This window comes from Colossoma macropomum, unplaced genomic scaffold, assembly GCF_904425465.1.
Source record: "Colossoma macropomum unplaced genomic scaffold, Colossoma_macropomum, whole genome shotgun sequence".
Taxonomy (NCBI): Eukaryota; Metazoa; Chordata; class Actinopteri; order Characiformes; family Serrasalmidae; genus Colossoma; species Colossoma macropomum.
In genome coordinates, this window is record NW_023494894.1 from 1031462 (window position 1) to 1044215 (window position 12754).

Below are 12754 nucleotides of genomic sequence, written 5' to 3' on the forward strand. Positions count from 1 at the left end.
TCGGAAGGGTTTTATAAGAATGAATGTGGAAAAAGCGATGAAACTATACAGTGAGCAGTGACAGGTTCTCAGCTGACCTCAGAATAACTGTGGTTCGGCCGTAGACTTAACTGCCCGCTCTGTTCATCTCTGTACAAGACGCTGCACAGCCCTGAGTACCAGAGTAACTTTGACTTCTTGAGATGTTCAGGTATGCTGCACATATGCTATACGCAAACATATAACATCGCTATGGTAAAAATGTAAAACTTTATAAGCATCATTTACATATTATGCTTGTAAAATGCAAACTCCGTTATTCATGGAGTAAATAAATTAGTATGCTTTTGTCTAGTTCCAGCAGCTGCTCAGTTTAGGCCACAGGCTCCGTAGTTGGCTATATTAGTGATTAGATTAGAAACTATAGCTGTATTTTGTTACCTACACATAACATAATTCAATTGGCATAAGAATGTTCACTGTTAACCAGCATATTGATGGTATAGTATCATGTTAACTTTATTAAGAAATCAACTGGTAGATTAGGCTGTATTTTGTCTCATTAACTGTATGAGATGTTTCACTCGGTCCTATTGCCGCACCTGTATGAAATCAAGCACCTAGTCACGCAGTCTGCCTTTACAAACATTTGTGAAAGAATGGGCCATTCTCAACAGCTCACTGCATTCGAGCGTGGTACTGTAATAGGATGCCACCATTGCAACAGGTCAGTTTGTGAAATTTCTTCCCTCCTAGATATTCCATCAGCTGCGAGTGGTATTACTGAAAAGTTACAGAGTGGGGTCGCAGAGTGCTGAGGCGCATAGTGCAAAAAAGTCACCAACACTCCAAACCTCCTCTGGGATTATCATCAGCACAAAAACTGTGTGCCAGGAGCTTCATGGCATGGGTTTCCATGGCCGAGCAGCTGCATGCGAGCCTTATCACCAAGCACAATGCCAAGTGTCGAATGGAGTAGTGTAAAGCACATTGCCATTGGACTCTGGAGAAGTAGAAATGTCTATCTGGTAGTCTGATGGACAAGTCTGGGTTTGGCAAATGCCAGGAGAACATTACCAGCCTGACTGCAATGGGCCAACTGTAAAGTTGGAAGGATAATGCTATGGGGATGTTTTTCAGGGGTTGGCCTAGGCCCCTTAGTTCCAGTGAAGGAAAATCTTAATGCTTCAGCATACCAAGACATTTTGGACAATTGTATGCCTCTAACTTTGTGGGAACAGTTTGGAGTAGGCCTTTTTTGTTCCAGCATGACTGTTCCCCAGTGCACAAAGCAAGGTCCATAAAGGCATGGTTGGGTGAATTTGGTGTGGAATAACTTGACTGAATTAAATCCATATTAATCCCTATGGATTTAGAATAAGATGTTATAAAAGCTCCTGTGGGTGTAATGTGTAGGTGTCCCAATACTTTTGTCCATATAGTGTAGATGTATAGATAGATTGACTGATATAGCAATAGTAACCAAGTAAAGTGTTAAAATATGTTGAATTAGATTAAATTTAATTAAACATATTTAAATACAAGTGCAAATATTTTCATATATTTGGAGTTTGAACAAAATAGTTTTGTAACACAATGATATAAAGGAGCTGAAAACACTATAGCTGATGGCTTATCTTAGAATAGGAGGCAGCATTGTCCACGCTAAGTAAGTCAACACTGACATTAACTGTTGGGAAACTCTGAGATTGTCCCATCTTTGATGCTGTTTGTGCACTGTAGCAGGGCACTTAAGCAAGCCTGCATTGCACAGGTTTGTTTTTATTTTTCCCTTGAAAAGAAATTACAGATGTTGTCACTTACTACTCTCATGGAAAATGACCCTGCTTGGCTGAAGGCAGTGGGACTGCGCCAGGCAGAGGGGGCCAAGTCTCCAAACAGATGCACAGTGTTTTTCTTAGAGATGATTTGTTCTGTTCCGTTTTGATGACGGTCCAACCATAACGGCCCTCCACTGCACACTGCAGGTTCAATGATGGAGAACGCATCTGCAAAGCCAGCAGCAGGTGTATATGCAGTTGTTCTGTTTTTTTTTTTGTTTTGTTTTTTTTTGTGGTGGGGTAAGAATACAATAGTTTGAGCATTATTGGATTTATGTTTAGGGAATATGCTGAAGTGTAAATATTTTAGATGGGCATTTTCAGTGTGCATATGCTTTTAAAAATAAAAGTGCCAAAAATGTTCCTTCTCGTTCCTTCGATGGTGGTTTGATGTGAAATGTTTCTTTACAGTGGTGGTGATAGGAACCAGAGGTCACAATATCTATGATGAAAATACAGTCATTTTATTTACTATCCAAAACCACTAGTGAATCTACACTCACTCATCTTCTCAGTTTCTATATGTAATGTTGATGATGATGGTAAAATAGTGGTAAAAATTAGAAAAAAAAAAAGAATATTTTAGGTCAACAATTTATCACAACACTATCATAAAAAAAAAGGCAGCATATTTACAGCCATTTCATCTAATAACTTCCTGCAAAGTAGCTTTTAGAGGCATTAAAGTCTTCAGACATCTAGGTCCTACCACAACCTTAGTAAGTTGCTCTAGAACAGACAATTTCACCTTAAACCACTCTGAATCACTTTGTTTATATCTTAAAAATATAATTATGTGGAAATTTTGGAAAATTGCTGGAATCCTATTTAAAGTACAAACCTAAAGTGACCAAATTGTCTAACTAGCTATATGGTCCAGTTGTGCACCTCAAATAGGTTTTTCCAGGTGAAAAGTGCATATTTGTACCTTTTTCCTAATGTTTTAAAACAGGACAATAAAACAAAAAGCCTGAAGATGAGACGGGGTGTGTGGAGTCAATACAACTTAGAAAATATAAATTCAATGCATTATGGTACAATCATGTTCCCTGACTAAAGGTACTGAGATGTACCATTGAGGGAACCACCCCAGTAACAGGAGGGGTACTGCCCCAGCGACAGTTTAGTACCTTTATTTCTAAAAGTGTAACTCACAACTGAAGATAGACACAAGCTCAGATAAACAAACATTACTCACCGCTGCATTCTAAAGGTGTTATAGCAAAAAACAGAAGTTAAAGGTTGTTTTTGTAATATTTTGCAAGATGCGTCTCAATAAGTGCATTTATTGTTTTCTTTTATTTACATGCATTTTTCTCAACCCAACTGCTAAAAAGCACCAAATTCAAATTGTGTTTTTTTGTAATGTAAACATGATTGTGAAGCATAACAACTGAGAAAAATTATCAGCTCAAGTAATTGCAATCAGGTGATTATACAATAGCTGTGACATCCCTAAGGGCGTATGTGCATTTAGGAGAGAATCCGGTATTTGTGCATGAATATCAATTCACAGACAATGTTAACAGATAAGCGGTGTACCTCCATGATCAGTAGTATTTTGCAGGAGCCTTGAATGACAGCATGCAGAGGATTAATATGCCTTATAGCTCCACTGAGGAAGCCAGTTTAGCCATAGTTTTATGCATATGCTAGTGCGTGTAGCCTCTTGCCTCCAGTGAGCATCCTTGGGACAGCACTGCCATGGCTCACTGTTCTCAGGGTCACCACAGAGGCCATTAAGTGGCTGGACCGGTGGAATAATGTGTTTGTGTTGGCCAGAGGGCAGCAGCAGGTGCAGGCAGTCTCAGCTCCAGTCCGGCTCTTTCTTCAGCTTTGATCTCCCAGCCAGAGAGGCCCTGGCTCTCCTGCACTGGTGGATTCTAACATTGCTTCAGCTCCAACACTGCATGGAGTGAGTGCACTGACTGACCGGCTGTACTTGTTCAATACTGCAAGGTATATCAGATGTATCATAAGAATGGAGGATCATATTCACATGTGCAATAGACTTTGAAATAAGTAAAGGTCTGGCAGAGCTATATGCAGAAATATGAACATAAGGCAAACCAAGAAGTGCTAGCTGCTACATGAACTTCCAGAGCCTGATTTAATAATGTCCAAAGCATATGTTGAAAATGGACAGTATATGTATGTGCAAGCACTAAGTGTGTGTATTTCCTACATACAAACTCTTGCTCCAGTTAGGATGTTGTTTCTTGCAAATGTATAATCATTGGCCACTTTATTAGAAAGGCATACTTTGTAGGTGCACATCACTAATTTTCAGTTGGCAGACGTGAGTAGAGTAGCCTAAACCCATACTCAGGTAAAAGTAATGTCTTAAGTAGAACTAAAGAGACCTTTTCCAAAAAAAAGCGAGAAGTATAAAAGTTCCAGGTAAAATAAATACTTAAGCACTGAATAACTTAAAATAACTGCAGTTTAATATTTTGCTACATCTAGTATCTCTCAGCCTAGGAATTGTAGTTTGTTAGGCATTATCCTTCTTGTTTGGGATTCTTCACAACACAGGGCCTGAACCAACAGAACAGAATGAAATTATACAGAAAAAAAGGAATTAGTAATTCAATGTAAATGACTAAAATGTAAAAGAATACATAATAGCTTCATTTGCTCACTAATATACTTAAATAGTAGTTAAAGAAATATCATTTGAAAAAATTATGAAAAAAGCACAAATCCTAAAAATGGTACTTGAGTACTTGTAATTGAGTAAATGTAATTAGTTACTACCTGCTTCTGACAGTTAGAGACTGTACCTATTGTACACCTCCAGTACTGTGCAAACAGTCAGAGAGCACCCTTCACTTTAATTTCCAGTCAAACGGCCATCAGAAGTTATTCATTTTTCAGCAGCATGAAAAAAAACAAGAAACCTGTATTTAACAGATATTACACAGAAGCCTCAACAACTAAATTTAATACCAAGTATTTCATATTTTAGTATTTAGTACCCTTTACATTTGTAACAGCTCACATTCTTTTTGAGAGACTTTCATTTTTTCAATGGAACCTGGGTCTTTTTCCACACCTCCAAAAAGTTCAGTCTTTGAGGTTGATTGCATTTTCTAAAGACCACTCAGCTTGTTATCAGTTCACAGTTCAAAAGCCAGTATTCATGATGGTATAGGGGTGCATTAGTGCACATGGCATGGTGACTTGCACATCTGTGTTTAATTAATGCTGAACAATATATACATGTTTTGGCAACATATGCTGCCATTCAGACAACGTCTTTTCCAGGGAAGGCCTTGCTTATTTCAGCAAGACAATGCCAAACCACATTCTGCATGTATTACAACAGCATTGCTCCATATTCAGGTGCTAAACTGACCTGCCTGCAGTCCAGACCTGTCACCCACTGATAACATTTGGCACATTATGAAATGAAAAATATGACAAATGAGCCCGAACTGTTGAGCAGCTGAAATCCTATATCAAAACAGGAATGGAAAACATTTCACTTTCCAAACTACAGCAGTTGGTCTCCTCAGTTCCCAGTGTTGTTAAAAGAAGAGGTGATGAAACACAGTGGTAAACATGTCCCTGTCCCAACTTTTTTGGAATGTGTTGTTGGCATCAAATTCAAAATGGGCATATATTTTTCAAAAAACAATAAAATTTCTTCAACATCTGATGTGTTGTCGTTGTAGTATTTTCCTTAAAAAATATGGTTTACATGATTTGCATATTATTGCATCCTGTTTTTATTTACATTCTGCAGAGCGTCCCAACTTTTTTGGAAACGGGGTTGTACTTATTATTTATTTACTTATATACCTATAGTACTATGGTGACAGCTTTGGTGGACTACTAGGTCTTGCACAGTTGCTAGGAGTCCCATTTTCTGTGTATCTTTAAAAAATAATTTTGAACTCAAGTCAGGAGGAAACTACTTTTCCTTTGACTTTCCCATGCATTATGCAAGTGAATTATCTTATAACTAATCTCATCAGAAATGTCTTAAAAAGACTTGTACATGGAAATTCACTTGAAAGAGGCCCTGAATATTCTGTAATAACTCTCACTAGGATGAAGCAATCTGAACGAAACAATGTGCAAAGTGCTCCTCGGTATATGGAGCCTCGAACAAGCTGGGATGCCCCTGCGGCGGAGCGATGAGGTAGGTGCCAGACAGCCATCATGATGTTTAACCTCTCTAATGCTTGCCGATAATTTCAGGAACATGGAGCGCCTCTTTCAAGTGAATCTCCCTGTACTTAATGACTATTTTGATTAGAAATTAAATAAATAAAGGGTGATCTCTAACTCTCTAACTCTCTAAAAGTTTTGTTCATATAATTATAGCTGGAAATACACCACTATTCTTTTTGTGTTCTTTGATTTGGCTGACAAAGGGATTGTGAGGAAACTTTTATGGACATTTAGCAACTTTTTAAGGCCTATCAGTCAAGACTGCATTACAACAGAAAACATATGGATTCAAAAGCTACATCAGGTGTTCAACAGTCAAAAGGGTGAATAAATAATGACATCAACTCTCAATAAAGTGGTGTGGCTCCTGAAGGATCATAGCTGTGATGTGCATAGACATCCATTTAAATCCGTCACTCACACTGTAGGCAGGCGACAGACAAAAGTCTTTACTGCTACGTTAGTCATGAGTGTCAGACCCAGCAGACATTACATCAGACTGGATGATGTGCTACAGGATGGTGCAGGTCAGCTGCACTTTACAGAGGCTATTACTGCTCAAAGCGTTAGCACCTAGCAGCCAGATGTAAAAACAGTCATTTCAACTGTAGTTATAGGACTAGCCAGCTACGCAGCACAGAAGAGATCCTAAAGCATCAGAGCTGCAGTTGTAGAAATATGGTATAATCAAGACTTTATAAGGGTTCTTTCCATGCTGGCATTGTACCACTGGCATAGAATAGAACTATAAAGAGCTTAGAGAGCTATAGAACTTGGATGCTTTCTATCTAGGAAAAGTTGGAACATATTGAAAAATGCAATAAAATCAACATCTGTGATTTGTTATTTATCTTGAACTTTTATTTAAATAAAAAAGTACAAAGAAAAGATTTCCAGTGTTTTCACTGACCGACACAAATGGAATTTTTACCCATTCTTGCTTGATACAAGACTTCAGCTCCTCAGCAGTCCATGGTCATTGTCTGACTCTCTGAGAAGCGACAGATCTGGACTGCAGGCGGTCTAGTTAAGTGCACACACTCTGTTTCTATGAAGCCATGCTGTTGTAGCACATGCAGAGTGAGGCCTGGCATTGGGTTGCTGAAATAACCATGGACTTCCCAGGAAAAGACATCTTTCAATGGCAGCATATGTCTCTCTAAAATCACAGTATACACCTCTGCGTCAATGGTACCTTCACACATGTACAAGTCACCCACGCTGTCGGCACTGATACACCCCCCTACCTGATCACTGTCTTTTGACTGGCTGCCTTTTATTGTGCCTCATTCAAAAAGCAGTCCAGGATGAAACAGCCCTTACTTTAAGGTGAATGGGTGGTTAAACTGCTGTACACTGGGCAGGGGGTTTTACATAATTGGGTTGACTATTGTGAGATCACAAACAATGTACATTTTGAAACTTTAAAAATATCAGTAGTGCTATGAAAAAGTATTTGCTCCTTCCCAATTACTTCTATTTTTGCATATTTGTCACATTTGACTGTTTCAGATGATCAAACTACTTTTGATATTAGACAAAGATAGCCCAAGTAAACAAAAAACGCCATTTTCAAATGATGATTTCATTTATTGGCGGAAAAGTGCTGTTCAGCCCTACCTGGCCCTATGTGAAAAAGTAATTGCTTTAGCTACTAAATCAACCAGTTAACTAAATTCAATCGGCTACTGGGTTCAATTTTACTAGCCACATCCAGGCATGATTACTGCCAGACCTGTTGAATCTAAACATCGCTTATATAGAACCTGTCTGGCAGTGTGAAGCAGGCTAGAAGGTCTCAAAAAGCAGCACATGATGCCATATTCTAAAGAGTTTCAAATACAGATGCGATTTCAATTAAATCTACCAGTCTGGAAAATGTTACAAAGCCATTGCTAAGGCTCTGGGACTCCAGCAACACACAGTGAGTGTCATTATCTAGAAGAAAACTTGGAACAGTGGTGAACCTTCCCAGGAGTGGCCAGCTTACCAAAATTTCACCTAGAGTGCATCGACAACTCTTTAAGAAGGTCACAAAACAACCCAGACTAATGTCTAAAGAACTGCAGGCCTGACTTGCCTTAGTTAAGGTCAGTGTACACGATTCTTCAATAAGAACACTGGGCAAAAATGTCATCCATGGGAGAGTTGCAAGGTGCAAACAATTGCTGACCAAAAAGAACACAAAGGTTTGTCTCGCATTTGCCAAAAAACATCTAGATGAACCCTTAGACTTTTGGGATAATATTCTAGGGGCTGATGAGTCAAAAGTGGAACTTTTTGGAAGACACAGGTCCCGTTACATCTGGCGTAAAGCTAACACCGCATTTCATGATGTTCAGGAACAACATACCAACAGTCAAACACGGTGGTGATAGTATGATGACCTGGGGCTGCTTTGCTTTAGTGGGACCTGGATGACTTGTCATACCATGGAACAATGAATTCTGCTCTCTATCAGAAAATCCTGAAGGAGAATGTCTGCTTGTCAGTTTGTAACTTAAAGCCAAAGTGCAGTTGATTGCAGTTGTTACTGCTGAGGGTGGCACAATCAGTTATTAGGTTTAGGGGGCAATTACTTTTTCACACGGGTGGTTCTGAATAAATCTTCAATAAATGGAATAATCATTTAAAAGCAGCATTTTGTGTTTGTGTTCATGTTGTTTTTATTTTAGATTAAAATTAGTTTGATGATCTGAAACATTTAAATGTTAAAAATTAGCAAAAATAGAAGAAATTGGTGAGAGGCAAATACTTTTTCACAGCACTGTACATAAAACATCAATCTTTTACTTCAAAAAAATGAGAAAAATGTGTTTTTCCAAAAGTCCTAATCTCTAACGTTATCTTGTGTAGTTTTGCACTGGAGCTACAGGGCTACTGTAGCTAACAAGTAATTGGAATTTAAATCATTCATTAGCGTTGTGTCCAGGCCAAAATATCACACTCTTACCTCTCAAACAGACTTGCATACGTGTTTTTTTTTTGCAAAACTGTCTCTTTAAGATGGTATGCATGCTTCATGTCAGTGCTCTAGCATGGCACAGATGAGCGTGTGCGTCATGTTGTAGCCCACATCCCTCCAACACCAGGGAATGTCATTAGAGTACAGCATCACCAGACAGGAAGAGTCAGGGCAGACTATCAGAATGTGGATCAGGAACAACACAGGACTTTGCTGGAAAAGCCCACAAGCTAGCACTATGACTTGCAACACTATATATATATATATATATATATATATATATATATATATATATATATATATATATATATATATGTGTGTGTGTGTGTGTGTGTGTGTGTGTGTGTGTGTGTGTGTAAGCCAATAAAGTTTTTACACAGCAAACCCACCTAATCATGACTTTATGTACCTTGCTTGTCCAAAATGTCTTGGTATGCTAAAGCATAAGGTTTCCCTTTACTGGAACTAAGAGGCCTAGACCAACCCTTGAAAAACAACTCCATAGCATTATCCATCCTCCACCAAACTTTACAGTTGGCACAGTTCAGTCAGACAAGTAACATTCTCCTGGCACTCGCCAAACACAGACTTGTCCATCAGACTTCCAGATAGACAAGCGTGATTTGTTACTCCACAGAATACGCTTTCACTGCTCCAGAGTCTAGTGGCGGAGTGCTTTACTATCTATCGCTTGGCATTGTGCTTGGTGATGTAAGGCTTGCATGCAGCTGCCCAGTCATGGAAACCCATGCCATGAAGCTCCCAGTGCATTTGTGCTGATGTTAATGCCATAGGAGGTTTGGATCTCTGCAGTTACTGAGTCAGCAAAGTGTTGCCAACTTTTTTAGACTATGCGCCTTTGCACTCGGTGACCCCGCTCTGTAACTTTACATGTTCTGCCACTCCGTGGCTGAGTTGCTGTGGTTCCTAAATGCCCTAAACTGACCCATTCTTTCACAAATGTTTGTAAAGGTCAGCTGCATGGCTAGGTGCTTGATTTTATACACCTGTGGCAATGGGACTGAATGAAACCAAAAATTAAATTCAATTATTAAGAAGTGTGTCCCAATACTTTTTTCTTATATTTTTCCTTATACTTAAATGTATTTATTTAGAGGTTTAGCTCTGACATATAAATATATAATACAATATCAAAAAGACAAAAAAAAAAAACACCTGAAAAATGTAACCAACCAATACTAAAAACACTTTGTAGATGGGTACTTCCTAATTATTTACAGTTGTTCAATGAGCCTTTGTAAAGTGGCACAAAAAAGCATTCAGCTATTTGGTTCAAGTCATAAAATCTTTTTGGCACTACATAGAACCCTTTTTGATTGTATATGTAAACACACAAATACACACGCATTGTGCAAAAGAGGAAGGGAGCTCATGTTAGCATCTTCAATTAAGGTAAAGAATGGGAGGCTGACAACACCAGAAGCAAAAAAGACTACTCATACCTTCGCTTACTATTTCCATCATTGCTTTTCCATGTAGAGGAATAGAGTCATGGCAGTAAAGGCAGCCAGCTTCCAGAGCGAGTGATGACACACTCGCAAAAAACCAGACTGACTGATTTATTGCGATTGGAAGACAGTGTTCTATGGGTTATTAGGTTTAGAAAATACTGGCTAAATGCTCAGCCCTTGAGAAGAACCCAAAACACCTGGTCACAGCCGTCTGCCCTACAATAAAACTTCAAAACAAACACTATAGCAGTGTAGAAAGAAATCCCATGGAAACACGGCAGAGCCCCAAACCTGCATGAGCATTAGCTATTATTTATAACTGTAATGTTATGATGAAATGAGAGTTGGTAAAAGAAAAAAAAAAAATTTACATAAAACACATGACTAAAAGCCATTAAAAGGCATAGCCAGTCTGGGACAGGGTTCCAAAAGATCCCAAATATAAGGTATAATGTGTCTTGGAAAGAAGAGATCAGAGAAATAACACAGAGATCAGAAGAATATATGCTTTGTTTCTCATTCTGATGACCTATAGGATTGGCCCTGACCACAGACAGGAAGTGAGGTATTGGTCGCCATGGGGACTGTGTAAGTTTCCAGTGAACAGGCACCAGACCTTGAATCATCTTTTATTTTTTGTTTTTATAATAGCTCTGCTGCTTGACTTACTGCCTTAAATCTGTATGCTGACAGTAAATAACAAGCAAAATGTACACAGATGATGGCTTTTTCATGATCTTCTACCAATCAAAAAAGGTTTCTTGTATCTAACAATGCAAATAAAAAGGTTCACCATTGATGCAACTCTAAAGCTGACACTGGCATCATATTCAAGTTGAGAGTAAGGTAAAATAATCTCACTACTGACAGACAAGCAAACCATCCAAAACCCTATATCAAATTGATGAAATGATGGGTTCATCATAGTCTAGTAAATTCTAGACTATCAATAAATGATCTGCTGTTCAGACCATTTCTCTCAGATACAAATCAAAAAGAAGTTGATTACTAGGACAGTTTGACAGCAGTAATTTTGAAAATGCTCAGTTCAGACATGATCCCAAACAGGGACGTGGCCTGGCCTAGTCTTCCAGGGCTTCAGTCTTGAATATTTTTTGAATCAGCTCCAAACTTTATAATGTTAACTATTTCACACATTTCACCCTGACTTAGTTACATAGTTACATTCAGGGGCACATTCACCCACCCCTCACACTGAAAGATAGAGAGAGGGAAGAAATGCATGCAAGACTGAAATTTCTGTAAAGAAGGCAAATCTACTACAATATAAACAACAATAATCATTTTACCTTATAAAAGTGAGTAAAGTGAACAAAAGTTGACCGAACGTGTAAAGTAACAGAACAATGTGTGTTTCATTCTGTTCACTCATTATTTGAAGTACAATAAAACTCAAATTTTAGGGCAGCCAGGTTACTGACTTTTATAGGTTAAAATTTCCAAATTATCACCCATTTGAAAACCAGCCCAACCTGAACCCGATGTTGTTCCACTATGCTGTCATGCTGTGATCATGATACTCTCCTGATGTTTACATCAGTATTATGTGACAGGAGCCACACGTCCGAACAATAACAGCAAACAGGCATAGCATTAGGCTAGTAAAGGTTTCAACTTATCAAATGCACTGCCTTCTGAGAGGTGCTTTCGAATTCATTTTCCTTCTTTCTGTAATTCGGCCATCATCAAAAACATTGTGGTTTTCAGTATTCTTGTCATGAACTTTTATTAGCTAATGAATAGGGTCAATTTGAGCTCCATTTTAACTGACAGCCTTGTCTTCATGTGACAAAAAAGTAAATAAAGAGAGGCTCCATTTTCTATGCAGCTGAAGTCAGCTTCTTATTCGCCAGCTGCTTGTTTGATTTTTTTTTTTTTGAAAGTTGAGGCACCAGAATGTAACTGCTGCACCATTTAAGGTGAAGTGGGAAAATTCGAACAAGAAGCTGGCAAATACGAAACCAACTTCAGCCTCGTTCTTTTTCTATTACCTTGTTTTGTTATGACATTACTGAGATGTCGATTCGAGCAGGACTGCTATTACTGAGGAGCTCTGAGTTTGGCTAATTATAGGAGGTTACTCACTCTGGAATTATTACTTGGCAGACTTGTAAAAACTATGGACATGGCAGATTCGTACTGGAATAAAATCACAGAGCTCATCGATAATCACTCAAATTACAGCATGTGCCCAGGTAATACTAATCCTACTCCAATAGGGCTTTAGATTTAATTTAAATTTAAATTTAAATTTTTAGGAGTAAATATTTGCTGTAAAGCTACAGCTTACAAAGCAA